Source organism: Epargyreus clarus, unplaced genomic scaffold, assembly GCF_041222505.1.
Source record: "Epargyreus clarus isolate Ecla_fem2 unplaced genomic scaffold, WU_Ecla_fem_2.2 ptg000008l, whole genome shotgun sequence".
Taxonomy (NCBI): domain Eukaryota; kingdom Metazoa; phylum Arthropoda; class Insecta; order Lepidoptera; family Hesperiidae; genus Epargyreus; species Epargyreus clarus.
The window spans coordinates 12926381-12954140 of record NW_027332216.1 but is presented as its reverse complement, the minus strand read 5'-3'; the positions used below and the strand labels follow the sequence as shown (position 1 = coordinate 12954140).

Below are 27760 nucleotides of genomic sequence, written 5' to 3'. Positions count from 1 at the left end.
CTAAAGGTATGCAGCCTTACATACAGAGGTTCTTTCTAGGGTCGCTGGCTGAGCGATTAGAGCTCCCATTCTTACCCCTAAAAGTCCCCCTTTAGTCTCTTACGTCAGGCAAGGGATACTGTAGCCCTATTCTAGCCCAAAATTTTTATCCAAGGTCAATGTGTCTACCACATCACCATCACTAATCCACGTATAACCACAACCATACCCCACGGCAGGGACAAAATATCAGCAAGAAGTGTATCCAAAGTGATTACGATGTAGCCAGGATACCAAAATATGGTACATGTGAATAAAAATACGCATGTTAAAATAATTGTGCTTACGTGTGAATTAGTATTTGAAATTTCATGTTTCTAACTTTGAACCTAAAAGATTCCCGTATAAGGACAATGGCGAGTCTGATTTTGATTTAACTTATTTCTAATGTTGTGCAAACCTGTAATTTAAGTGCATAGTTTAAAACTTTTTCTGATGGTCATATTAATATTAGATTCATATTATGTACTTAGTTGGTATGCCTAATTACATAAATAAATAAATAATACTTATAACACTGATTTTACCTCCTAGTGGAATTTCAAAAACATTCCTATGTACATATATAACAATAAATATTTCATCAGAAAAATTCTGAAAGCTAATGTTCAACAACACCAGCGATCGTCAACCTGTGATCCATGGGTGGCGTGTGGCCCGCGGGTCTGCGCGTTACTAAAAATCTGCTGTTAAAAATATGTTACGATTGCCCGTGGAATATCGCCCTACACGAATCCTTTCTGCACTGATTATGAAAAATGCTGAAACAGGTGTCTAAACAGAAAGGCATACTGCATACACCTTTTTATAGCCGTCTTAAGGGTTGATCTAAAAAAAAGTGACTCAGATACTTCATTGTGTAGAGTGGTAATTTTCATAGTGCTGGTAAAGGTAAAGGTAAAAGTAAAGGTTTTTTAAATAAAATTTCATCCCCTATTAAACGACCTTAAGGGTTGATTTTACAAAAATTGTGAAATAGGTGTCCTATTATTTTCAATCAGACAGCCGAATACCAAATTACATAGACTTTGCTTCAAAATCTGCGAACTTCTAAACGAAGTATCTACCCCTATTTTACCCTATTAAGGGTAAGTTTTCAATAAATGGTATTAAAAAAGTTCTATCATTCCGTACCAGAAAGCCAAATGCAATTTTTTACAGTCCTTGCTCCCAAATGAACGTATTTTAAAATAAAATTCCATCCCCTGTTATACGACCTAGAGGGATGATATTCCAAAAACGGTGAAAAACGTGTCCTATTATTTTCAATCTGAAAACCAAATACCAATTTTCATAGACTGCTTCAAAATCTGCGGACTTCTAAACGAAGTTTCTACCCCTATTTTACCCTCTTAAGGGTAGTTTTTCCATAAACGGTGTGAAAGAAGCTGTATTATTACGAAACAGAAAGCTAAATGCTATTTTTACAGTCATTGTGTCCAAATTAACGGATTTTAAAATAAGGTTCCATCCCCTATTAAACGACCTGCAGGGTTGATTTTCCAAAAACTGTGAAATAGGTGTCCTATTACTTTCAATCTGAAAGCCAAATACCAATTTTCATAGACTTTGCTTCAAATTCTGCGGATTTCTAAACGAAATTTCTATCCCTATTTTACCCCCTTAAGGGTAGTTTTTCTATAAATGGTGTTAAAAAAGTTCTATTATTTCCAACCAGAAAGCCAAATGCAAGTTTTTACTGTCCCTGCTTCCAAATTAACGGAGTTTGAAATAAAACTCCAACCCCCATTTAACAACCCTAAGGGATGATTTTCCAAAAACAATGAAATAGGTATTTAATTATTTTCTATCGAAAAGCCAAATACCGATTTTCATAGAGATTACATCAAAACTGGGGGACTTTCATACAAACTTACAACCCTTATTTAACCCACATAAGGGTTAATTTTCCATAAACGTTAGAATTAAAGTTCCACTATATCTAACCAGTAAGGCAATGGCTAACTTTCATAGTGCTGGCTTTCAAATTGGCAAATTTAATAAGAGGTCACCCCTAATTTACCAAATTAGGGGTTGATTTTCCAAAAATGGTGAAATAGGTATTTAATTATTTTCTATCGAAAACCCAAATACCGATTTTCGTATAGTTTACATCAAAACTGGGGGACTTTCATACAAACTTACCACCCTTATTTAACCTACATCAGGGTTGACTTTCCATAAATGGTAGAATTAAAATACCACTATATCTAACCAGTAAGGCAATGGCTAACTTTCGTAGCGCTGGCTATCACATTGGCAAATTTTAAAATAAACTGCCAACCCTTATTTTATCAACTTAAGGGTTGATTTTCCAAAAATTGTGAAATAGGTATTTAATTATTTTGTATCGAAAACCCAAATACCGATTTTTATAGAGTTTACATCAAAACTGGGGGACTTTCATACAACCTTACAACCCTTATTTAACCCACATAAGGGTTGATTTTCCATAAACGGTAGAATTAAAATACCACTATATCGAACCAGTAAGGCAATGGCTAATTTTCGAGCGCTGGCTACCACATTGACAAATTTTAAAATAAACTGTCAACCCTTATTTTACCAACTTAAGGGTTGATTTTCCAAAAAATGTGAAGTATGTATTTAATTATTTTGTATCTAAAACCCAAATACCGATTTTCATAGAGTTTACATCAAAACTGGGGGACTTTCATACAAACTTACAACCCTTATTTGACCCACATAGGGGTTGATTTTCCAAAAACGGTAGAACTAAAGTTCTTTTATATCTAACCAGTAAAGCAATGGCTAACTTTCATAGTGCTGGCTTTCAAAATGGCAAAATTGAAAATAAGCTGTCAACCCCTATTTAACCACCTTTAGGGATGATTTTGGAAAAACCCTTAGATTAGATTTTTATAAATTTAAATCAGAAAGCCAAATACCAATTTTCATCCAGTTTGCATTAAAACTGACGGACTTGCATATTAACTTTCAACCCCTATTTAACCCCCTTAACGGTGGAATATCTTAAAATCCGTTCTTAGTGCGCATCTACATTATAAAATGAAGCTATATTCCAAATTTCATGATTCGAGCTTCAGTAGTTTAGCCAAAACCTTGATTAATACGTTTTGAACGTGAGTATCTTTTCGCTTTTATATATATAGATTAGAATAAAACGACGTTTTCTAAAATTGAAACCTAGCTATAGTCTATAGTTAATTAGGTGTCCAAAATGTAAACAAAGAAATGTCACTGTGACAATTAACGAGAAACAAAAACTTTAACAAACTAAACAAAAAGCGAAATCTTTAACAACTACTTATACACAATTTTACAAACGCACTATGAAAACGAGAAAACATTCGAGTTCGATCACAATCACGAAAATGAATAATATCAGCTACGAAACTTAAAAATGGCGGCACAAGAAATGTTTTGGATTCCGATTGTGTTACCATTATCATGTTTTAATTTTCTACCATGAACCTTGTTTTTTATTATTATTACTGTATGGAACGAAATTGAGGTATTATAAATATTAGAAAATGAGAATTAATCTTAATTTATTTAGATTATTATTGTATTATTTTATTATCGTCAAATATAAGAAACTACTATTTGAAATTTATTTTCTTGATAGGTCAACGCCTTTGTTTACATTTTGGACACCTAATTATGAATCAGACTATAGATCGATTTATCGCCCCGAAATACTCTGCATCCTAAATTTCATGAAAATTGTTGGAACCCTTTCCGAGATTCAAATTATATATATAAGAGTTGCTCATTTAACGGTATTAGATAGATATATAGGTATGTAGATAGATTTGATAATCTGCTGACTACCGCATACACAATAACAATTGAAACAAATTAATTGAAACATGACTCCTTATATACATCTACGTATTATTTTAATTAATTCCTCGGGCTAGCGGGAAGATCTCTCATTTTAATTTGTCAGGTCGAGTATGACTTCAGGAAGTCCTCAATTTGTCAGCTCAAGTAGGTCCGTAGTGCGCAATGAATGGCATGCGAAGAGCACAGTCGAGTGTTCGGCCATGCTCACCCTTGCATATGCCATTTCGAACGACTTTTTTGTGTTCGAAAATTATGGAGCTGTTGCGACTTTTTCACTCTACCTTCCAGCTCAAAGATAAACATAATTTGATATTTTCTGCAGACCTTCTTTACGTTTTAGGAACAATTTAAATAGCTTAGTGTTTATAAAATTTTGTTTCGTCATTAATAGGTATATTATACTTACATTTAGTCATAAATCTCATCCATTACTGTAGCCCTGATGAGCATGAATTTCAAACTAGACCTTAAAAAGTAACTTACGAAAAAAGAATTTAAGACCACGATGTACCACGCTAACAATGGGTTAAGCTTTCACACACCTTTGTGAACATTATAGAAAACTTTTACACATCCTCTCTATCATTTTTCTTGCTCTTCAGGCTTTGAAATATAAGACAAAACTGCCATCTGAAATAAGGTTTATTTAAATAGTCATTTTCGAATTTCAAACTCCTTAATTTTTCACATTTCGAACTGGCGGACATGAATGGCATGCAAAGCGCACAGTGCTCAGTGAAGTGTGCTTCGGCCATGCTCTCGAGAGCTCACGTCATTTCCAAACAGGACGGCTCTCGAAATTGTTCGGGCGCTCGGGGTGTTATTAACGAGTATGACATAATTGTTTATTCCTAAATCCATGTCGGTCATTATATATCACGATTTACTAGGATAACAATTCGTTAGTCATTTTTATACACCTTTGTGAACATTACAGATTTTTTTTATAAATACATCTAATTTATCGTATTTCTTTCTTTTCAGAATTTGAATTTAAGGCAAAGCTGGACATCTGGAGTAAGGTTAATTGGTGTGTAGTTGACATAACAGACTTAAGTATTTTCGCTACGGGTGACATGCAAAAAGTCGTTTTCGAATTTCAAACTCCTTAATTTTTCACATTTCGAACTGGTGGACATGAATGGCATGCAAAGCGCACAGTGCTCAGTGAAGTGTGCTTCGGCCATGCTCTCGAGAGCTCACGTCATTTCCGAACAGGACGGCTCTCGAAATTGTTCGGGTGTTATTAACGAGTCGAGTTCGCTCTTCATAGAGGTGACATTTACGACATAATTGTTTATTGGTAAATGCGTTTGGGTCGTTAAAATTAATTTTCGGTTAAGTAGGTACACACTTGGTAAATTCGTTCGACATTTCAGTCACACACTTTTGATCTTTATTTTTTATTTTATGTATAGTGCATTGGTCATATAGATAGTTCAAGAGTTACGAGTAGAACCTAGGTCAAGCAGATGTTTTATTGTGAGAGAGTGTATCATGTGTTGATTTGCGATACAAACTTATTACGCAAATTTTATAATTGCCTCATACTATGAAATCATTAAATAAACATTTTTTAATTCCCGCAAATTTATTTTTAAAGGTCCTCCATCTTTTGTCTTTTAAAATAAATTATTCACTGTTTTTGTGACCTAATAAAAACCATGAATACTCAATAAAATTAAACAAAATAAATTGAGAATTTTTATGATCACAGTAGTACCACAATAATTACTCAACACTACTCTTAAACTCGTTTAATAGCTCAAAAGTAGCAAAAACATCTGAATTTTGAACCACCTTGAAGCTGAAGCGATCCCAGTGGAGGCGTCGCATCCATCACTAATTCAGTTACCTCCTAATGGGTTTGCTGTCGGTCTGAACACTCACAATCACTCACGCCGTGTTACGACATCAATATTTGAACAACGTACCAAATATGTGGAAAGCGCTTAGTTTGTACCTATATTTTTGCTTTCTTTGAAAATGCTGTTATCGAAATAAGAGTTTTTTGTTGTATTTGTGTTATTGGATCTAGGAGGTGTTTGTAAATGTGTATATTCGAGTATAAAGTGTAAGTAAGTATAATGGCCTTCAGGGCCGAAACTATAGGGATTAGCGATCATTATCATGGACGTCAATACCAAAGAAACAGGAATATGAGATAAAACACGCTAAGGTACGACTATGCTAGAACCACCGCCACATCTGTTTTTGTCGTATTTTGGTTTTAAGGGTAAGACTTAGAATTACTTGAGATTTTCCATATAAGTCCTGAGAAACGCACCTGTGACCTCATACAGGTAGGATATCAATCCTAATAGGATTTATATTCATAGCATAGTCAAGGTAGAAAAAGGCTCTACTTTTTTTTGGAAATTGATTTTTCTTATTTTACGCCGTCATTTTCATATCAGCAATTCTGTGTCGAGTGCGAAGGCAGAAGAAAAACGCTCCGTGAGCTCTAAGCCTAAACCAAAAACAGGTGAAGCGGAAACCTTTGAAGTCGAACTAAGGACTGTCAACTTTAATATTTTTCGTACAATCCGATACCAGGCCACTTAAATATTGTCTCTGCTACTTAAATTTTGGTTTGCGAACCGTTAGCGGATTTCCGTACGTGATTCATCAAAGTCGAGCGAAAACCAGGGACGCATGAAATTTAGACAGAAGATTGCTTTTGTGCGTAAAGGACACAAAAAAGGCATTTCGCTTAAGGGTCGAATGGGTGACATTTATTTTGCATAATTATTTATTACAACGAAGTGTATTTTTCAATTAATTAAGGCGTATTAATAGGGAGAGTAGGTGCAGGTTTATTAATATAGTAATAGTATGTATAGCAAATGTAAGAATTACAAAATTACATTATATATATTATGCACATACAAATTAATAGACACGCTCACAGACGCACACACAGACCCACAAACAAACACGCACGCACGCATGCACACACACACACACACACACACACACTCACACACACACACACACACATAAAATACTATTACACTATATAATACTCACGACTCCCGGACATAGATTTATTATGTAAATAGTTTAAGTTTTCTCATTTTAAGTGACCATGTGTGTCTTATGAGTAAAATAAAGATTATTTAAACCCAAGATAGACAAAGTTGTAAGTAACTTTGATATTAAAAGAAATAGGAAGAGGAAAATATAAACATTTTTTTCAATCCTGAACTTTTAACTATTGTATAAGTATGACAAAGCAAATATACTTCTAATGTTTAATCTTTTCATATCTGGTTAAAGAAACTCAATCTCAAAAGAAATATACATTTCATTTAATAATGAGACCATTAGTATCATAATGGTATTTGGAGACGTGATTTTACTTAAAATGTATTTATGTGACAACAGAATTAGTATGTTTTGTATTAGGATAATATGAGTGATACCTAAAGGGAGACTGTTGGAATATAGCAAAAACTCAAGCCTCTTATAATGTATAATATTCAAGTAGGTTATATATGATAAAGCTGGCAGCTGAAAAACATATATTTTTAATTCTTCTAATTTGTCATTCTGTCAATGATTCGATATAATAAAAAGTATCTTTTTGGAGTGAATTTTATTTTATTATATTTCATAGTTTATTTTCTCGTTCTCCTGTGGCCTATTCCCAACAGGTTATGGGCCCAGGCTACGCTATCGTAAAATATTGAAAAATATAGTCATCTACTAAGTATAAAATTTATGTAATATTTCAAACATGGAGTCGCGGAAGAAAAAGACACATGAAAAATGTTTGATGGCGAACGGCGATGGCAAACAATAATATATAAGTGTCTAAACCAATACCGTCTACGGCGAAAACAATAATGGATGACTTAAATAAAATTACGAATGGAGAATTTTTTGGCTACACAATTATTTTGACTGCGTAAGAAACAACTTAATTTGCAATTGCGACCAGATATCAAACGCTGATACAACTTATTTTAATGATTGAGTAATATGATCACTAACTTGGTGCTAAACTTGATTAAATGGATCAATGGATGAAATGGATCGACGGATTATGGATCAAAGGATGAAACGAATCGACGGAATGCATATAATTCAATGTCTCATCTTTTAGATTCAATGAATACATTCAAAATGTTCAAAGTAAAATTAAGACCTGAAACAACTGAACTTCAAATATCACACGCTTGTAAAAATATAAATTTTAATATAGAAAAATGTGTAAACTACTACAAGAATACTTACTACATCATGCAGATACACAAGCTAATATGAATTTTTATCATGGAAACTGTTGGTGTAAAAATTATATTTTTTGCGATCTGAACCCGTCGCTATTACTGATGCTAACTGTCATTATATCAAGTACCTAATTGCAACAAAATGGAGACAGTAGTAGCTATATAACTGTAAATGCATTGGACACTGCAAATAAAAATAAGGACAGTTTCGCTTTTATGTCTTAAAAATGAAATTTATTTGATTTTTGTTCCAATTCTAACCCTGACACTTGTTTTTCTTTTAGATTTGAAAACTCTGATCACTTTGAAAATACAAAGGATTAATATGTATTAAATGACAGACTACGTTTAAAATTGGAGGAGCTAAAGATTTGGTAAAGGTAAAAAAACAAACAATTTAAAAGTCTATACTGTTCACCAAAAGTTCTGTGGAACTTTAGTTCTATGGAACTTAAGCTGTACCTATGCAGCTTCTTAGTAAATCGAATTGAATAATAAAAGGTATGTCGGTTATTAAAAAATGAAGGGCATATTTATAAAAATAGTAAATGTCTAATATGTAGTATAAAGGATGATAGTATCATTATTTTTCATAAAATGATAGATCACAGTATAAAATAAACTTAATTCAAAGTTAGAAATCGTATTAGTTATGGCACAAACGGTCATTTGAATAAACAGAAATTAAATTTGAATAGCAGTGATAGCCTAATGGTTAAGAAACTCGACCTGTCTAACGAAGGGTCCGAGGTTCAAATCCCAGGCAATCACCTCTGAATTTTTTCAAAGTTATGTGTGTATTAGAAATTAATTATTACTTGCTTAAAAGGTAAAGGAAAACATCGTGAAGAAATCTTCTACACCTGAAAGATTTATATAATAAAAAATCTGAAAGGTATGTGAGTCTACCAATACTCACTTGGCTAACGCGATGGATTATGACCTAAACCTTCTCATTCTGATAGGAGACTCATGCCCAGCAGTGGGACAATAAATGGGTTGATGAAATTTGAATATTTTTAAAGATTTTATTATTGACCGTCATATGACAATCTTGAATACTTATATGTAATCTGTGATCTTGAATTTCTGAAAGTCAAGACTGACCAGCTAATGGTAAAAAAAAAACATTTTTTTTTTATTATTCACTGTGATGTTTGCGATTCGATAACGTCGACTTCCTTTGATGACAAAAATTGTCTTTATGTTACATGTATTTTAAATGGGAAATAAGTATCATTTTAAAAGTCTAAAAGTGAAAATGTATCCTATAGTAACATTATTCATTTACATTATGATAATGATCGAGAATATATTTCTGAAATAATGAACTTAAGGAATTTTTGTTGGCAAGATAATTATGTATCATTAAAATTTACCTTATAAAACACAATAAAATGGTGAAACAGAGCAAATGAATCGTATATTAACCGAAATGGTTGTAAATGCGAAATTAAATAAAGCTTTTGGGGTGAAGCTGTTACAACAGTCATATACCTACTTATATTTATAAAAATATACATATTCCCCACTAAAGCTCTGATAATAAATAAATAAAACACCATGTAAATTGTGGCAAGGTAAAAACAAAATCGATCATATGAAAATGTTTTGGTGCTACTGCTACGTTCGTAACACAGTCAGCAAGATTAAAGATAAAAATATTTTAGATCCAGCCTAGTTGGTAAAGATTTTAATGGATATACATTATTAAATATTAAAAGTAATGAAATGTCCATAGCTGCGAAGCAGATCATGTAGTTGATGAATTAAATATTGAAAATAATGACAACAAACATTGAGCATTACATATCAATATAAAATTTAGAAAGCCTGACTCTGATTCGGCGAAACTAATTGAAAGCTAACAACAACATTCCTTAAATGATAATGCGTCAACAATAACTATTAAATACTTGATCAATCCCTGAATTATTATATACGGATGCACAATCCTGATAGCTGATTTTTATTAAGTACTTTGCAATAATTACCTAAATAATTTAAAGGTATTTTAAGGTGCCTATTAAATGGTGAAAAGCAGTACAAAGTGAAATTAAGCCACAAAGGAGCAATCAAATCTGATATTTTGTTTACAGACCTAAATATGTTAACATTATTAGTTGCAAGTGGGTATTTACCACAAATAATAATGAACTAAGTATTTAAATCAGAAAAAATAACAAAGCTCGTTTAGTTGCTCGAAGTTTCACTAAGAAATTCAGTTTCAGTAAGAAATTTTACAGGATTAAGATGTAACGTTCGCACCAATAGCCAGATTTACTACATTTAGATAGATTTAAATGTACACCATATGGACGAAAATACTACCTTTGTAAATTTCATTTGATATAATTAGAAAAATATACATATTATAATGGTTTTCATACAGAGAATATTTATATGGTAGTACCAGAAGGTAAAGGTTGCTAAAAATAAAGAAGGTTGCCTAAAGATAATAAAGTAAGTAAATTAAATAAAAGCTTTAACGGCTTAAAGCACACATCTCGGCTTTGGTTTGAACTTCATGTTTGGTCTTCATGTTATACTTAAATATAGGGTTTAAAAACTCTTAAAGGTACATTCTCATGCAGATGCATGTAGATAAATGTTTAAATATACCTATATAAGATAAATTAATACGGATAAGAATATATATATGTATAGAATAAGATATATGTATAGTCCCACACGTATGTATATGGTTTAATAATTTCAACAAAATAAGCATTATAAATTTGCAAAAACATTTTAATGCAAATAATTTATATTACAAATACAAAATAAATAACATAATTTCTTGATATAGATGTTGAAAGAATAGCAAATACAATATCACTTAATCAGTCTACTAATGTGCAAAATGTGTTAAAAATATTCTATGAGTGTAATTTATCCTAATCACTTTCCTTATAAATTATTCAGTATTAAATACTAACTTATGTCATGGTGCACATTGTAGAGTTAAATTAAAGTAGTATTGTATAGAAATCTAAAAGTAAATGTACTTACGCATCCAGATTTTTTGTCTTAAATGTGTAAATATTTAATACATCTTTTAATGTTATATAAAAGATATAAATAGTTAAACCTAATCAATGAAAGCTGTAATTATAAGTAGTTAATTATTGCTTATGTGGACTCTGACTGAGAAACTGAGAACGCGACGAGACGCACAAACATAGTATTAGAAACTATTTGTTCAAAGTAATTAAAACTGCATAATTTCGTGAAACACACGAAAACAATGTAGACACAGTCGCAGTCTCATCAGCTAAAGCAGAGTACGAGTATAAGGTTTTGTTTGAAGTTTTCTTTGTATATTTGACTGATAAATCGATGTGGTCTGAAGTATCTTCAGCTCCACATGTGCCATGGTTAAGTTTGCCATTGTAAAAACATTTATATTTATTGTAAAAAGATGTGTGTTATGGAGTTTCTTTCGCCGCTTCTTCTCCATAACGAAACACCTAGTGAAGTGGTGGTAGATGTAATGACATTCAAGAAGTGTTCTGCAAAGAACGTATTTATAAATTGTTTTATACTTGAATTTTTGAGGGAGGCTGTTGGAATATAGCAAAAACTCAAGCCTCTTATAATGTATAATATTCAAGTAGGTTATATATGATAAAGCTGGCAGCTGAAAAACATATATTTTTAATTCTTCTAATTTGTCATTCTGTCAATGATTCGATATAATAAAAAGTATCTTTTTGGAGTGAATTTTATTTTATTATATTTCATAGTTTATTTTCTCGTTCTCCTGTGGCCTATTCCCAACAGAGACATACTTTGCCGAGGCGTTCCAGCTTAGACCTCAGGGGTAGGGGCGCGTCTGTGGCTGACCACAGGTAGGAATATCTAATCCTATCTGGAGTTGATTACAGATGTCCATGGGCGGCAGTAGCTACTTACCGTCAGGTGGACTGCATGCTCGTCTGCTACTCCTATATTATAAAAAAGTATATTTTAAGATGTAATGGATTCTCGTATGAGTACCCGTTACATATTAAAATTGTCTCAATTCCGCGGTAATATTCGTCTAAAATCATATGGTCTATGTCACTTTGTCTATGAATATGATTCTATCTTTAAGGTTAATGATATAAAAATAACATAAACATAATACCAATATGATATCCATATAACACTCACCCTCTGTCGATTATAATGATATCGTACCATTATTGTTATATTTGACAAAATGTCATTGAAACAACAAACAAATGAAATTTATGTCGTTTTATCAATATTGACTGTGACCACGCCCTGTGGGCTTCGAATATTCTTCATGCATAACTGATCCATCCATTAGGGGAAGTTAAGTTGAAATTTACCTTCAATTATTGTATTTAAGTTAGGTAAACAATTGTGAATGATCGGGAAAGTGATAAGTGGTCACTTGGGACAACAAATTTAGCCTTAGCGGAGGGCTTACAGATTGCTTGAAAATGTTTTAATAAAAGCTCAGGAAACAAACGAGCATGTGTTAAGTGGTAAGTGATGGTAAGTGGTTACTACTGCCCATCGACATATTTAAATAACTCCATGTTCAACAGAAAGCTCTACCTGAAGCTTTGCCACCCACAAGCAATAAGAGCAACCATATTATAATCCGTTTTAAAAAACATTTTATTTATTATTTATATATTAGAACTTGAGTACCAAGTCCGTAAAAATCTTTACGAGACCCTTATTAAAAGAAAGAAAGAAAGAATTTTTTTCATTCTGAATAATTGCAAGTGGACAAAAACATATATACGGTCGAATTGAGGAACCTTCTCCTGATACTATATATTAACTATTAGGTATACTTCCGGCCTTAAATAGAAGAAATTATTTCCATTACATACACCGTGATACGCACTTTAAAATAAAACAAGCATAGTTTAACTAATGGGCAGTGCATTCGTCCATAAAACATGTTGACTAACTGAAGTGCATGGGCAGTGCATATTTAATGGCTCCATATTTCACCAAACCATGCATGCGTGTATGCACATGCTGTGCATGGGTTGCGACGGCCGCTCGTTGTGATTGATTAACTTTTATAACAACTCGTGTTCGTCCATCAATTAACGTTTCAGCCGAGTGTACTGAAAATGCGAATTTCAAAATGGCTGCTTAATTATGTAACGCTTTGTGTACTAATAGCTTTACACTAGGGTATGGATACTGTAGGTGCTGTAGATACTACACAAAGATAAGTACGGATAAAAAATAAACAATTTAGATGTCTACCTGATCGAGAATCGAATGCGGAACGCTTTTAGTAGCAATAGCAATTTGTCCATTAGCTTGAAGTAGAATTCTCTAAATTTGGATATATAACATGTTTTTTTAATAATATGGAATTACAATACTATAACTTTATTTTACAGTTAAATGTGCCTATTGGAGCATTCCATTAATAATAATATAAAGAAAATTTAAATAATAATGTCATGTTTCTTGAATAACACACTGTATGAAGTTCCGGTGGATGAGCGGGTACCTGTAACACAGGTCTAGTACCAAGTACAGGGCTCTTGCGACTTGTATATAATATGTAACCGTGTTAAGATCAATATTTTTTATTTATTTATTAATTATTTATTATCATATCTTTACAATTATTTGAACTCTAACTACACGCCCATTTTACAAGCCCAGAAAGGACGAACCCAAGTATTATAATTGCTTATAAATTAATTGTGAATTCCATTCGCTAAAAATAGCTCCATTTGACCTTTTCGTAAAAGCCTCTTTAGTGCCCTAACTAATTATATTTTTGAGTACTTCGCCTTCAAGCTAATAGCACAAATATAATATTATATCTATCAGTACAAATCACTATATAAATACTTTTTCGTTCGTATTACATTGATGTAAATTGCTCAATTTTTTTGATTGTCATTACCAAAATGGTGCGCTGAATATATCTCTTCCATACAAACTCATTTAAAACAGAACACAATGTCAATGCGGCATAAGTAATATTCTTCGTAAGAAATAAATATTTTAAAGTATAATATTAGTTACTTTACTATTTAGAGTCTAATTAAGAAGTCACTTATTAAATTCGTTTTAAGAAGTAAATATTTCTAAAGCAGAATATTAGCCATTAGACTGTTAGATTTTTAAAATTCTAGTAGTAATAGTAGTAGTAGTTTAGAAGGTGGTAGAACCCTTTGTGGTTCGACTCCGGCGGCACCACCGCCACACCTATTTCTGCCTCATACCAGCAGCGTTAAGCGCTGCTGCGTTCTAGTTTGAAGGGTGTAAGGGAGATGTCTCCCTGTACAAAAGTTTGTACTTTACCGGGGCGTTCCAGCTTAGTCCTCAAGGGTAGCGGCGCACCCGTGGCCGACCTCAGGTAGGAATATCTAATCCTATCTAGGGTTAAATACAGATGTCCATAAGCGAGAGTAGCCACTTAGCATACTATGAACCGTAATATGACAACATAAGAGAGACTAATTATCTACGTATTCTGTATTAAGACGCCTCGCTTATTTATGCGTAGACACGGAACTGTGAGCCCTTTATTTGCTCACCCTTTGAGAGGAAATATTTACTAAATTATGAATAATGTCTATCCTAATTTCAAGAAACATTTACCTAACAAGGAAAGTTTTCTATACTTTTTAACCGACTTCAAAAAGGAGGAGGTTACTCAATTCGACCGTATATATATGTTTTTTAAGAAGAATTATCATAAATTCTGTCTTAATATAAATAATAATCAATAGGATGTCACTATATGTTAAATGGTGTACCGAAAGAGAGTTTAGACAAAGGATAATTAAAAAAAAAATAGCAAGTGCGTATGAAATTTAACTGATGTGATATGGCCATATACAGACAGACGTCTATGAGGCCTCATAGACGTCTATTACGAAACCAAACACACCAACTATTCCAAAAACTAAATTAGTACGTCTGTATAAAATACGGAAACTCTATAATATTGGTAAAACAAAATATATTGATGCAGTGGTGCCTCTTTCAAACCGGGATGACCTTTGATTGCAATTCAATGATGTTAGATATTATTAGGATATTAGGTTAGGTTAGGTTAGATTATTATTATTAGGTTAGATTATTACGAACAACATTTCCATTAGAAAAAAATGTGATAATTAACTTCAAAAGAGCGGCCTTAGCTTCGCAAATCCGAACACGCTAAGCCAATTACAGCTTTTATAAAAAATGCTTATTAAAAACATGAATAATATATTCATTTTCCTCAATTGAACCGCGCAAATGAAATTAACTAGCATGCTCGTTAGGGCAAAGCGTTCGTCGGTAATTGGAGAAAACTCGGCATCCATAATCCAATTGATGGTTAATGAGCCATGCGTCTCCTGAACCTTTATATAATGGTCCTGTAAAATGGGCTATTATATTTCGCGGCTAAAAACAGCGTAACAACTTTCTTAAGAAAATGAGGTTTTTATTCTTTGTAATGCAATTTCTATGATTAATTGAGGTGGAATTGAATCAGTGGTTGTGTATTAATTGAGGTGGAATTGAATCAGTGGTTGTGTTAGCGGTGGAAGCAATCGTAGCTTTGATCATTGTTGTTTTAATTTAATTGTGATGATCCGGGTTCGGTTTGCGTTCAAGCAGATATCTGAATGATGCGTTTAGATGTCCTGGATTTGTCCTGTTTAGGTATTTCTCTTTGTGCGCGTCCTCCGGACTCATCACTATGACTAAACAAATCGGGAATTTATTAATTATGATTAATTACTTCTAATTTAAAACAGTTTTAATTTTAGGACTCTTGTTGGACTTCATAGTTATTATAGGCTAAGATGAGTAGGAAAACTCTAACAGAATTGTGATGAGTCAGCGTGGTTTGGAGTTATGTTTCAGAGACAATCTTCTTCGTCCAAAAGGAGAAAGTACAATTCTCCCGGAGTTTTAGAAATAACTTAATAACAACGGCCGATGCCAACGAGACAGAAATATATCCTGTAGGAATAGTATAAAAGAAAAGAAAAAAGCTAAATCATATAGTTTCCAAAAACCATTTAAAACGTATGCGAACAAAGAGTTCACTTTTCTTGATGCATCATCATCATCATCAGCAACCCATTACTGTTCCACTGCTGGGGACGGGTCTCCTCTCTTAATCAGAAGGATTAGGCCATAGTCCACCGCGCTGGCCAAGTGCGTATTGGTAGACTTCACATACTTGTGAGATTTTTTTTTTTTTATAATCATACATCTTGATGCATACTTTTTCTTGTTAGTCGGTGTTTTTTATTATCACAAACCATTGCGATGTAAAAATCTGGAAAATCATTTACGTTCTTCACGGAAAAATCAATATTTACGTCGAAATAAACACTCGTAATTTCATGTATGCATAAATTTGCATTTTTTATTCTGTGCGCTTATTATTGCAGATTCAATGTTAGCATTTAAAAACATCGTAATATTAATGAATATGGTCTTTATGTATGGTCATGTTGCATTTTTATATTTGGTTATTTAAAATAATAGTTTAATTATGTAGAGCTATAAGCCACATGTCTCTTAAAATTATCAATTTTAGAGACATAAAAATTGTAATGTGATATTTTATAATTTCATGAAAACAATAGGTAGCATTTTTAACACTACTTTTGTATCAAATATAGAGCATAATTGTATTAATTTAATAATAATGTAAACTGTAAGAGTCTATTGCTTTTTCACTCTATGTAAACACAGAAACAACAAAGCGCTCATCCCGAGAAGGACGTCATGCTCCCCTGATCAGATCGATTTGGATAAAAATAGAAGAGGCAGTCTCTACCACAAAGGATGCCATACGCTACCTATGTTTATAAACTTCGTAGCGCAATAAATTATGATTATACGTAACTTTGTACAATGTGACAACCATTAGCCGTAATTGGTTAGAATATACACACATTATAATTGGTTTTAGGTTTTAGAACATCGGAAAAACAGTCATAGTGATAAGAAAAATGTTACAAAAAAAAATATTCAATAAGTCGTAAAATAAGAAGACTTACCTTATATTTACGTCGTTTTCTTGAAGTCCTAACCTAACCTTCTCACATTCCTACGCGACAAACACCGAAGGTTGGCAAAGAAAGCCCTACTTAATAATTACTTGACTGGCATATTTGCCGGTTTATCTACAACTACTATATTACTGATTATTTACTGTGTATTTTAGCAGCAAGACGAGAAAGAAAGGCTCGTGTACACGACCGAGCAGCTCCACGGCGCGCGGGGCACTGACCAAGGCTTGGCAGCCCCTCGCCGCCCTCCGCAAAGATTATGCGAAAACTGAAGCCTGAAAAACTCGCAGAGGTTCGCTTAACCTAACTATGTGGTAACAAGTGTAATAATCACTGAGGTAAGTAAGGAGATTTTATTTTATTTTACAACAAAAGTTTACTATATTTAAGGCAAATTAACGTACAGAATATAATCATAAGTTCAGGTTCTTATCAATAATAAATGTTAGATACATTAATTATACTGTATTTATTTTTATAGGCTTTTATGTTAACAAGCGACAAGAAAAAATAAATTTGGATGTATAAAAATATTATTTTCTACATTTCTTCAATATCAACATCTATAAACATTAAAACAAAGACTTTTCGTTATTATTAAAAATATTTAAAAGCGATTTTATATCCGTGTCTTGTCTCCGTAAGTTAATCTTTGGCGCTGTCACTGGGCGGGCGGCTCCGTCGCTTGCCGCCCGGAAGCCCTTTGCAGACCTTTGTTTTGCAATGGGAGAGTATTCCAATCATTTGCCCATTTATAACACGAACATTTCGGATACACTCTACTATTGACGTCCAAAAATCGATACGATAATTACAATTACATTAAAAGGAATTTATTATCTCTTTACTTTGGCGTTGATAAAAAACAATAAATGAATATAATAAATGATGAATGAAGGATGGATGGTGATAACTGCTCTAGGTCTGGGTGTTCGAGTACTCGTCTTTTTTTTTATTATATACATAGGTGACCTGATAGTAAGTGGCTACTGCCGCCCATGGACATCTGTAATCAACCCCACATAAGATAAAATTCCTACCTGAGGTCGGCCATAGATGCGCCGCTACCCCCTGAGGGCTAAGCTGGAATGCTCCGGAAAACTGGTATTAACACTGCTGGTATTAAGCTAACCTATTTTAGTCTAATAACGGCTGTCATACAGCTGATGCCACCCTCCTCGAACCACAGAGGATTCTACCACCTTCAAGTCCATAGCATCCACGACACAAAAAAATATATAAAGGGAGTGCAGACAGCATAATTAATTCAGATTGACTTATTAATACATGTATTCCTAATATTTCAAGATTACCTAATATCTGTGCTGTACCTGATGACCCTTAGACCTTTGCACGCCGGAGTATTCCAATAATCTACTGATTAGAAACAGCCTGATGGGGCATACTTGTGAGGGGAGTTTCAAACTTTTTTATTAAACGCTGCGAGAATAAACACGTACCCACCGAAAATCCGGCTTAAAAGGGATTAACACATACATACGTAGCCCGGTTGTATAATATAGATATAAATTGGCAGTCAGTTCCCCTGATATTAAGTTTTCGCCATCCGACGATATTGTAAAATAAAAAATTTGAAGGTGATAGAACCCTTTGTGGTTCGACTCCGGCGGCACCACCGCCACACCTATTTCTACCTAATAACAGCAGTGTTAGGCGCTGCTGTGTTCCGGTTTGAAGAGTGTGGTAAGGGAGATAGACTTTTTCGAGGCGTTCCAGCTTAGTCCTCAGGGGTAGCGGCGCATCTGTGGCCGACCTCAAGTGGGAATATCTAATCCAATCTGGGGTTAATCAAATCCAGGCAGTAGCCACTTACCATCAGATGGACTGTATGCTCGTCTGCTACTCCTATATTATAAAAAAAAACGTAAATGGAAATTGTATTTTTCTCAATACAGATACGATACCTATTCAGCAAAAAATTAAGTTTCTTTCGGTTTCAATTTTACGATAAGCTTTGAAATTGAATTATATGAGCTACCTTTAATTGGTCACACATACTTTAGTGGAATTAGGAACTTTGTACTTTGAGATATTCTACTACATTTCGTAAACACAACAAAATAATTGACAGCTTCATTTCTTAATATTTTTTTTTCAAATACATTACAAATCGGCCTACATATTTCTTTAGTAACTAGCATCCTTAATTTTGTTTCATTGTGACAAATCTATCAAAATTGTAGAGTAATAAGTACCTACAGCAAACGACTTTTAAACCACTTTTAATTTTTCTACCATTACAAAATAAATATAAAAATCCGAAATACGATGCATTACTAAACCAATTCATCACCCTACGCTTATTCAATATGGAACACCACACACCATAATCTGGCTCGAAATGTAATCTTTCAATGTCGCCCACAAATCTACGCGAACAACTTTATAATTTTTATGGGGAAAAAGTACCCTGTATTGCTTTTAGCGTAAAAATGTATTCCAACAGGAAATGTTAGAGGAAAACGCAATATTTCAAAACTGTACATTATTTTAACATCGCAGGCGGAAGTAATCCATATTCAGGTGGAAAATGAACATACGAGTACATTTGTAAGATTACATATTGGGTTCTGGAAAATATTTTTTGTAGTTTTGGTAGGAAATGGACATTGATTCAATAATAATAATAATATAATTGTTTATTGAAAGTAACAAAGACTTATTTATTTAATTACAATTAATTTTTTTAGGTACATTACAATTTTATATGTAGGAAACTGCAATGGGAAATAAATCTACAGTCTACTCTATTGCTTATCATCTTCAGGATGCTGTTGGTACTATCCCGGACACGGTACATCAGGGAGCTGCATCTTTTTCTCATTATGGTGTAAAAACAGTTTACATGAGCTTCTGCAAACATCCCTGATGTTTTCAGAAGAAGAATTGGGTGACTAAGAAATATGATTACAATCAAAAGATAGTCCGTATATCTTTTCGAACTTTTTGTACTACTATCAAACATAGCCTAGGTTGTTGATTTTGAACATTCTAGCGAAAGTCTATAATTAAGCTTATAAATTAAGTTCTACATATCTCGTCAGTCACACTCGATGATACGACGACTCACAAACTGTTGAATGATTATTGAAGCCTTTAGACATCAGTAATCAAGTCTAAATAGGGTTCCTACTTATATTTGATTACAAACGTGTTCTACGCTACATTACTTAGTTAAATTAACTTTGTGAATTTAATTTAGAATGATAATATTAAATCTTGCTTAAGACATCAGACGTATCTTATTATTATGCATACTGACATACAACGTAATTGTCAACCCCATGTACATAACAAGGGTGGAATATGTGGGTGGTACATGTAAAGACAGTGAGATTGGAGAACTGTGATATACAAGTAATGTAGTTAGGAATAATTATGAGTTAGAGTAAGCTTTTAATTTGTACTTGATAGTTTCATGCAAAAGATGTGTAGTATAAAGTTTCTTTCGTCACTTTTACTCGATAAACGAACCATCTTGCGATGATACTTTATTGATGTTTGATAGAATAATGTACTTTGAATAGAAATATTCATTCAAAAGCAAAGTTTTTAAGTTAATATACATATTTATAAGAAAGTATAGTTTATTTATAACATGTGTGTTTAAGGGGTTCCTTTCTCCGCTTCTTCTGATTACCCGAAAAACCTTGCTTAGCTTGATTTTGAGTAAAAATATTTGGTCAAATAATTAATTAGGTAGAGAGGTAGGTCAGTCAGGTAAGACATTCCAAATATTTCCAAATGAAACAGCATTCATAATTTGATAAAACAATTGCAAGTGCTGACTTGGATTTCACAAAATTTGCTACGTAGCAAAAATCTAACCCCATTTTTTCATGTCGCTGACTATGCCCACTATCTGCCCCATTTTTACTGAATGTCTCAAAATTGTGTCTGTAATTAACTTTGCACTTTTACAGTATCGGAAGATTTATATTATTGACATTGCGACATTACTTTTCAGAGGTCCAGAGAGTTTCCAGAGAGGTTCGATTTCGTTGAAAGTTGTTATATTTTAAAATTGTTATTCCATAAAAGTAAAAACGTTAATTTCCTACAATATCTACTAACCGCCCAATTTAATTTTCAAAATTCTTTTGTTATTGCTTATATATTATGTTATAGGTACTTATTTATAAAAAAATAGTACTGTTAGTAGGTATATGTAGGTGATATTATAGATCATACACGAAACAAACATAGATACATATTGAGTTCAATAATGCATATTATATATTTAGCTGACCCGGCAAACTTTGTACCGCCTCAAAATCGATTTATCAAATATATTTCATATAAAATATAGCCTATGTTACTCGTGGATAATGTAGTTTTCGAATGGTGAAAGAAATTTTAAAATCAGTCCAGTAGTTGAGCCTGTTCATTACAACCAAACAAACAAACAAAGTTTTCCTCTTTATAATATTAGTGTAGATTACCTTAATTACGATTCGATATTCCGTTTAACTGACGATAAATTTAATAGTACTTGTAGTCAGTTCGAAGCAAAAACGCCCTGAAATTTCGCATGGAAATTGTTCGTAAGCTGGAAAAGTGCTAATTGATCACGTTTCGTTGTGTGCGTTTAAATTGGAACGTGTGGTCTCTCCAGTTTGTCCAGTGGGTCGTAGCTACTTTGTCACCATTTGTCATTATATTTAGAATAAAATCAGTTATAGCCTAATGTTTAGAAGCTCATACCAGTACTCTTACCATGTGTTTTTACCTTTTGACAAATATGACTGTTTTGGTATTTGTTTACGTATTTGCCCATACAATTTCCAATCAGCACCCCTAGCGGATTATATTGGAATTGGAAATTGTTTGTTAAGCGTTGCTGTGTTGTAGTTTGAAAGGTGTGGTAAGGGAGACTTTTCCGGGGTGTTCCATCTCAGTCCCCAGGAGTCGACCTGAGGTGGAAAGCTTATCTTATCTGGGGTTGATTACAGATGTCCAAAGGCGGCAGATGCCAGTTCGCTATCCTCTATATTATAAAATATGCACAGATTTTTCAAAGTTTTCTGCGTAATAAAATTAATTATCATGTACTTAAACAGTAAGAAAACGTGCATGTCTGAGAGCTAAAATCCCGAGTTCTCAACCAATTGTTAGATAGTTCACATTAGAGTTAAACTTAAATAACGAATCTTAAAGTGACAACATTATGCTGCTATACATGAGACAAATCAAAATATAAAGGAAAAAATAGAGTAAAAATCAAATTCCCTAATTTTTAGTATTGAAAGTGTAAATATATAGTATAAAATATTCTGCTAGTATATTTTATACTGTATAGATGTTTCCAGTGGTTTAAGTAACTAAGGTATAATCGCGACCCCGAAGGTAGGCTTAAAATACTTTTAAATTTGGCAACTGTTAATTAAAAACTCCGCCCGGTTTTTAAAACTAATTAATTTTCAGCCTCAAATTACAGAGCTTTTGGTAGAACAAGTTTAGTGCTTTGAGCTTTTGACAATCAAACGTAAATTTACATTTTGAATTATAATTAAAATGTTAATTTGTTATAATTAAATAGAATATAACCTTTAAACACAAAACTTAATTGAAATGGAATTATTAGTTTTTAGTTCTTTGAAGTTATTTCAACTGTTATTTGATAGCCCACTACCCACCGGAGAGTAAATAATATAATCAAAGGGTGCTCTGTAAAAAACCTATTTTGAATAAAAAAAATGATTTGATTTGAATAATATTAGAGTAATCAAAAAGTGCTGTATAAAAAACCTATTTTGAATAAAAAAATTGATTCGATTTGAATAATATTTGAAAATATTGTAAAGTGGTTAATGTTACAAGATTTAATTGTCTAGCCCCCTTAGAAGGTGAGTTTTCGAAAATGATACTTCAGCATTTCTACCCAGACATGCATTTTCATTTACTTCGGTATCAAAAAAACAAGAGATAAGCACCCAATAATATCCTCCAAGAATAACCTTGTTCGGGTGTAGAACTGTAGAGCCTCCTACAGGTTGATAGTTAAGCTTATCAACCTGTCCTGAAAGATATTATGAAAGAAGACCTGCGTGGCGGAGCGGTCACCATACCGGTCTGACGCGCAGAGGGTCTCGGGTTCGATCCCCGGCCAGACAGAAATCTAAATGATGAATTTAGGTCTATGTTTCTGGGTTTGAGTGTTCTTGTATTTGTCTCTGTATGTGTCCATAGCACCCACGATACAGGGAATCCTAGTGCGGGGCTGTGAGTGTAAAAAGCGTTCCCTTAGAAATTTATAATAATAATAATAACTTAATTACAAAGGATGCTTGTTCGAGGCTTCTGCCAGTCTAAGCCTGTACATACGACATTATTAATGACGTATGCAGCAACACAATTGACATTCACATATATGTGTGTGACCACTAAGCCTTGTCAACACGCGTGCCACGTTAAGCCTTCCGTACAGGTGAACGTACAGTATAATGGTAAGTTTGAATTATATTGCCCTTCTGTTTATACCAGTAAGTAAAAGCTTAGTCGATTTCAAGATGATTCTAGTATGAAAACTACGATATTTCGAAACATGTGCCGGTAATGTAAATGTGTTTTGTACCCTTAACATGAGTTTTCGAAATATCCCACAAGTTTACGATACGTTTACTCAATCTATTATTCTGTTCCGTTTGCTTCAGTAGACTGAGTAAACGTAACAATAAGTAAGTGCTCAAGTGACTATAAACTTTTTGTCTCCCTCACATGTTCGCAAAAAAGAGAGACAAAACACAAAACGCCATTTTGTCAATTTACACATTTAATGTTACTGGTTTGAAGGGTGTGGTAAGGGAGACATACTTTTCCGAAGCAGTCTAGCTCGGTTCTCAGAGGTAGCGCGCATCTGTGATCATCCTCAACTAGAAATTTAATATTATCTGGGGTTGTTTACAGGTGTCCATGCGCGGCAATTACTTACCATCGGATGAACTGCTTGTCTGCAACTTCTATAAAATGCTTGCTTTAACAGTAAGGAAAATACAAGTGAACGCACCGTACACGCTTCGTAGTCTGTCATTGTGTTTTCTACCTTTATTGGAGTCTACAAACGTAAATACAGAACGTAGGTGACTACGGTATAATCCGCTCTCGTTTTAAGGAAAGACCCGGAGTCGTAATTAAGAGAACTAATGGTCACCCACGACTACGAATAACAAAGGTTTTTTTTATAAGCAAACGTATTTATCTTATATATAAAATTCTCGTGTCACAATGTTACTCACCGTACTCCTCCGAAACGGCTTTACCGATTTTCACCAATTTTTATATGCATATTCAGTAGGTCTGAGAATCGGCTACTATCTATTTTTGATACCCCTAAGTGATAAAGGTTTTTCATCCTTAACATTTTTTTATTTATATGGCAACACAACGTTGGCCGGGTCAGCTAGTAATAAATATATTTTAGATATATTCGATTCTGGAAATTAAATTGATGTGTGTGTTTGTGTGGGGTGGGGTCAAAAGGTATTTGGCCGTTTGTAAGATTCTAAAATCCATTCTCAATGAAATCAATAGCTCGTTACGTGGCAAAATTTGCACCATAACTGTCAGAATTTCGTAATGTAGGGACGAATGGAAAGAAACTTTGTGGGCCTTCGCCGCGCACGATTGAGTCAACATGCGCCTAATTTGTGAAGTTTAACCATTAATACCCTGTGGTGTGTGAAGTAAAGAGGTGTTTAAGAGGTCTTCATGTATCGATTGGTAGGACAAGCTCAATATCTATGCCTGTCTTTTTACAGGTTAGACAGCTGATGCGTTTTTGTTTGATCAGTAGGAAACACTAAATGAAATGAAATAAAATGAAAATTATTTATTGCCAGAATGTAGTCATGGTAAATTGTGACAAATATTGTATATATTCTTACATTTTACTATCAAAATAGTGTGCAATGTGAAGTTCATAATACAAATGATTTTTTTAGTTATTTTAGTCCATTATGTATATTAATGTCAAATATGTTTCATTTAATTACATTTATTTAAATAACAAGAAAAAAATATGTATGTATCTATATTGTATGTATGTATCTATATTGATAGCAGATTACTATGATTACTATTTACATTTAGTTCTCAATTACCATGTAATAAGGGGTAGCAGACGAGTACGTAGTCCACATGATGGTATGCGGTTACTGCCGCCCAAGGACATCTGTAATCAACCCCAGATAAAAGTTGTACCTAAGGTTGACCACATTGCTACCCTGAGGACTAAGATGAAACACCTCGGATAAGTACCCTGGTATGTGAAATAGTCGTGGCGGTGATGGTCGATGCCTTTAGAATGGAACCACAAAGGATTTTACCTTCAAAACCTATCCTGAACGTAAAATCACTTCAACATGGTATATGTTGAAGTTCCAACTAATTCATCTAATGGATGGAAATAGTTTGTAATCCGCTAAAACAGAATGTAGGATGCAAATTGGCTGAAACAGTTCGCTCGCTGACAATCCGATTAGCAGTTTTCAGCAGTTGTTTGTGATGGTCGTTTTAATTGGGATTTTTGCAACGAAATGGATTGGGAAAACGGCACACAATATAGTTTTAGAGTTTGCAATTGTTTCATTTACGTTTATATGTGTGTACATATAAACGTCAACGAAATAATAAACTTTGTACGCAAGCCATTTTTACGGTGAAGGAAACCCTATGACATAGGAGTCATGAACAGATACAAAGATAAATAGATTACTACGTAAAGATAACAAAGCAAAAACTTGTTAGGAAACTCTGCCGGTAATGTATGTTAAAAACTGAAGTTTGAGGTAATTGTAGAAAAGTATTTGTATTATTTACAAAAACCCTTAAAACATTCAGAACAACATCCCCCTATTCGTTAAAGATAGACGGATGCATCATGTGAACGTGGTGAACTTGCATGCGCATCTACGCATAGATTAGTAAAGATTACTCGCTCCTAACAAGAAAATGTAACCTTATAACAATTGTCACTGTCAATTATTTTCGTGTTTGAAAAATATTAAGAAAATGTAGTTTTTAGATCATTTGCGAATGAAACGATATTTCTTCGCACTTTTTCTTCGACTTCGTGTCTTAACTGCGCATGTCGGCATTATGCCGCGTAAATTACACCATGACAGCCATCAAACGGCTGACAGAATTGACCGCTGTTTAAGTCATTTAATGACTTCCTTCAATTACAAGGCGGTGAGATATCTATACTTATCTATGGCTCTACGTCGCATTTTATACGCCATGTTTCATACGAGAATCGCATACACATGGACGGGCGACATCTGTAGCACTACCATGAGTTGGCATAGAAACGCCACTATAGAAATTGTAAATAGAAAACTATTGTAATTTTGCTAGTGAATAACATAACTACTATCGTTACGGTATTTCTTGACAACGTCTGTCAAATTAATGACGCATGGGACCGAATTTGTATGGCAATAGATCATAATGACATTCGCTAGCGATTTGATTTCGATAGGTTTTTTACGTATCGAGTTACGCCACTACGGATTTTACTTCTACGAGTAACCACCAGAGGCGCTGTACAATTTTTCATACATTTATTTTACGCAGTCGCTAGCGAGTAATACTTTTGTAAACTCATGGTAATGCTACTGGTGTGGTGCGTGGTAAGACTGGCGATTGGCTACCATGAGGCTGATTGCGGCACAGAAGACATACTCGATTTACTGTTTGCGGAATTTGTAATATTTTATTAGTACTTAATAGCACTACATAACTTTAAAAATGAATGATACGAGCCCCAACCTAATGCGATTGCGTCATTAAATTGTTGGGCTTCCGTACCTCCCTTCCAGCATCATCACCAGATACAGAATATATACTAGGACTAAGGACATTACCTAAAACAAATCAAACGAGCCCATATTCAATAGGGTTGCGTCGTTAAATTACGGAGTTCCCGTAGCCATTAGGCACAACCTAGGTAAGGTTATGTCATTTAATTAAAGAGCTACTTTCTAGCTTCATTATCAGACCCTGGATATAATTTAGGATCACAGTCCTTGTCAAAGCGAATCGAACGAACTCAAAGTCGAACGGGTATTATGTTGTTTTATTACAGAGTACCTATAACCCTATAATACACGTATAACATAACAGATAGGTATATATCAGATCAGGTCCATATGGTAGTATTATTATTGAATTATCTACAAGTAAAAGTTTATAAGTGGTCGACCGAACAAATATACTGGAGCTCACTGGAGCGTTGAATCTCGAAAGAGTAGACCACTTTAATTACCTGGGCTCCAGCATCTCTAACACCGGCTCGTGTGATTTAGAAATCCGTCGTAGAATTGGAATGGCCAAGGGCGCCATGGGCCAACTAAAAGGAATATGGAAAGATAGGAACATCAGGAACAATACCAAGCAGAAGCTTGTCCGAACGCTAATATTCTCCATATTCCTTTATGGAGCCGAAACATGGACGCTCAGAGCAAATGACCGAAAACGTGTGGACGCGTTCGAGATGTGGTGCTGGAGGAGGATGTTACGTATTCCCTGGACAGCTATGAAAACTAATGTGTCAATACTCAAGGAACTCAAAATCTCAACTAGACTTTCGACCATCTGCCTACAGCGAGTCCT

The 27760-nt window shown here is 33.7% G+C and overlaps 1 protein-coding gene across 1 annotated transcript in view; it reads right to left on the bottom strand.

Moving 5' to 3' along the window:
- The window catches only part of LOC140744493 (thrombospondin type-1 domain-containing protein 7A), a 196745-nt gene extending 179405 nt beyond the window's left edge, over positions 1-17340 (bottom strand). The window contains exon 1 of the mRNA XM_073076108.1: positions 17117-17340. The gene's annotated coding sequence lies outside the window, so the exon portion shown is untranslated. The remainder of the gene's footprint in view (positions 1-17116) is intronic.
- Positions 17341-27760: the final 10420 nt, after the last annotated feature.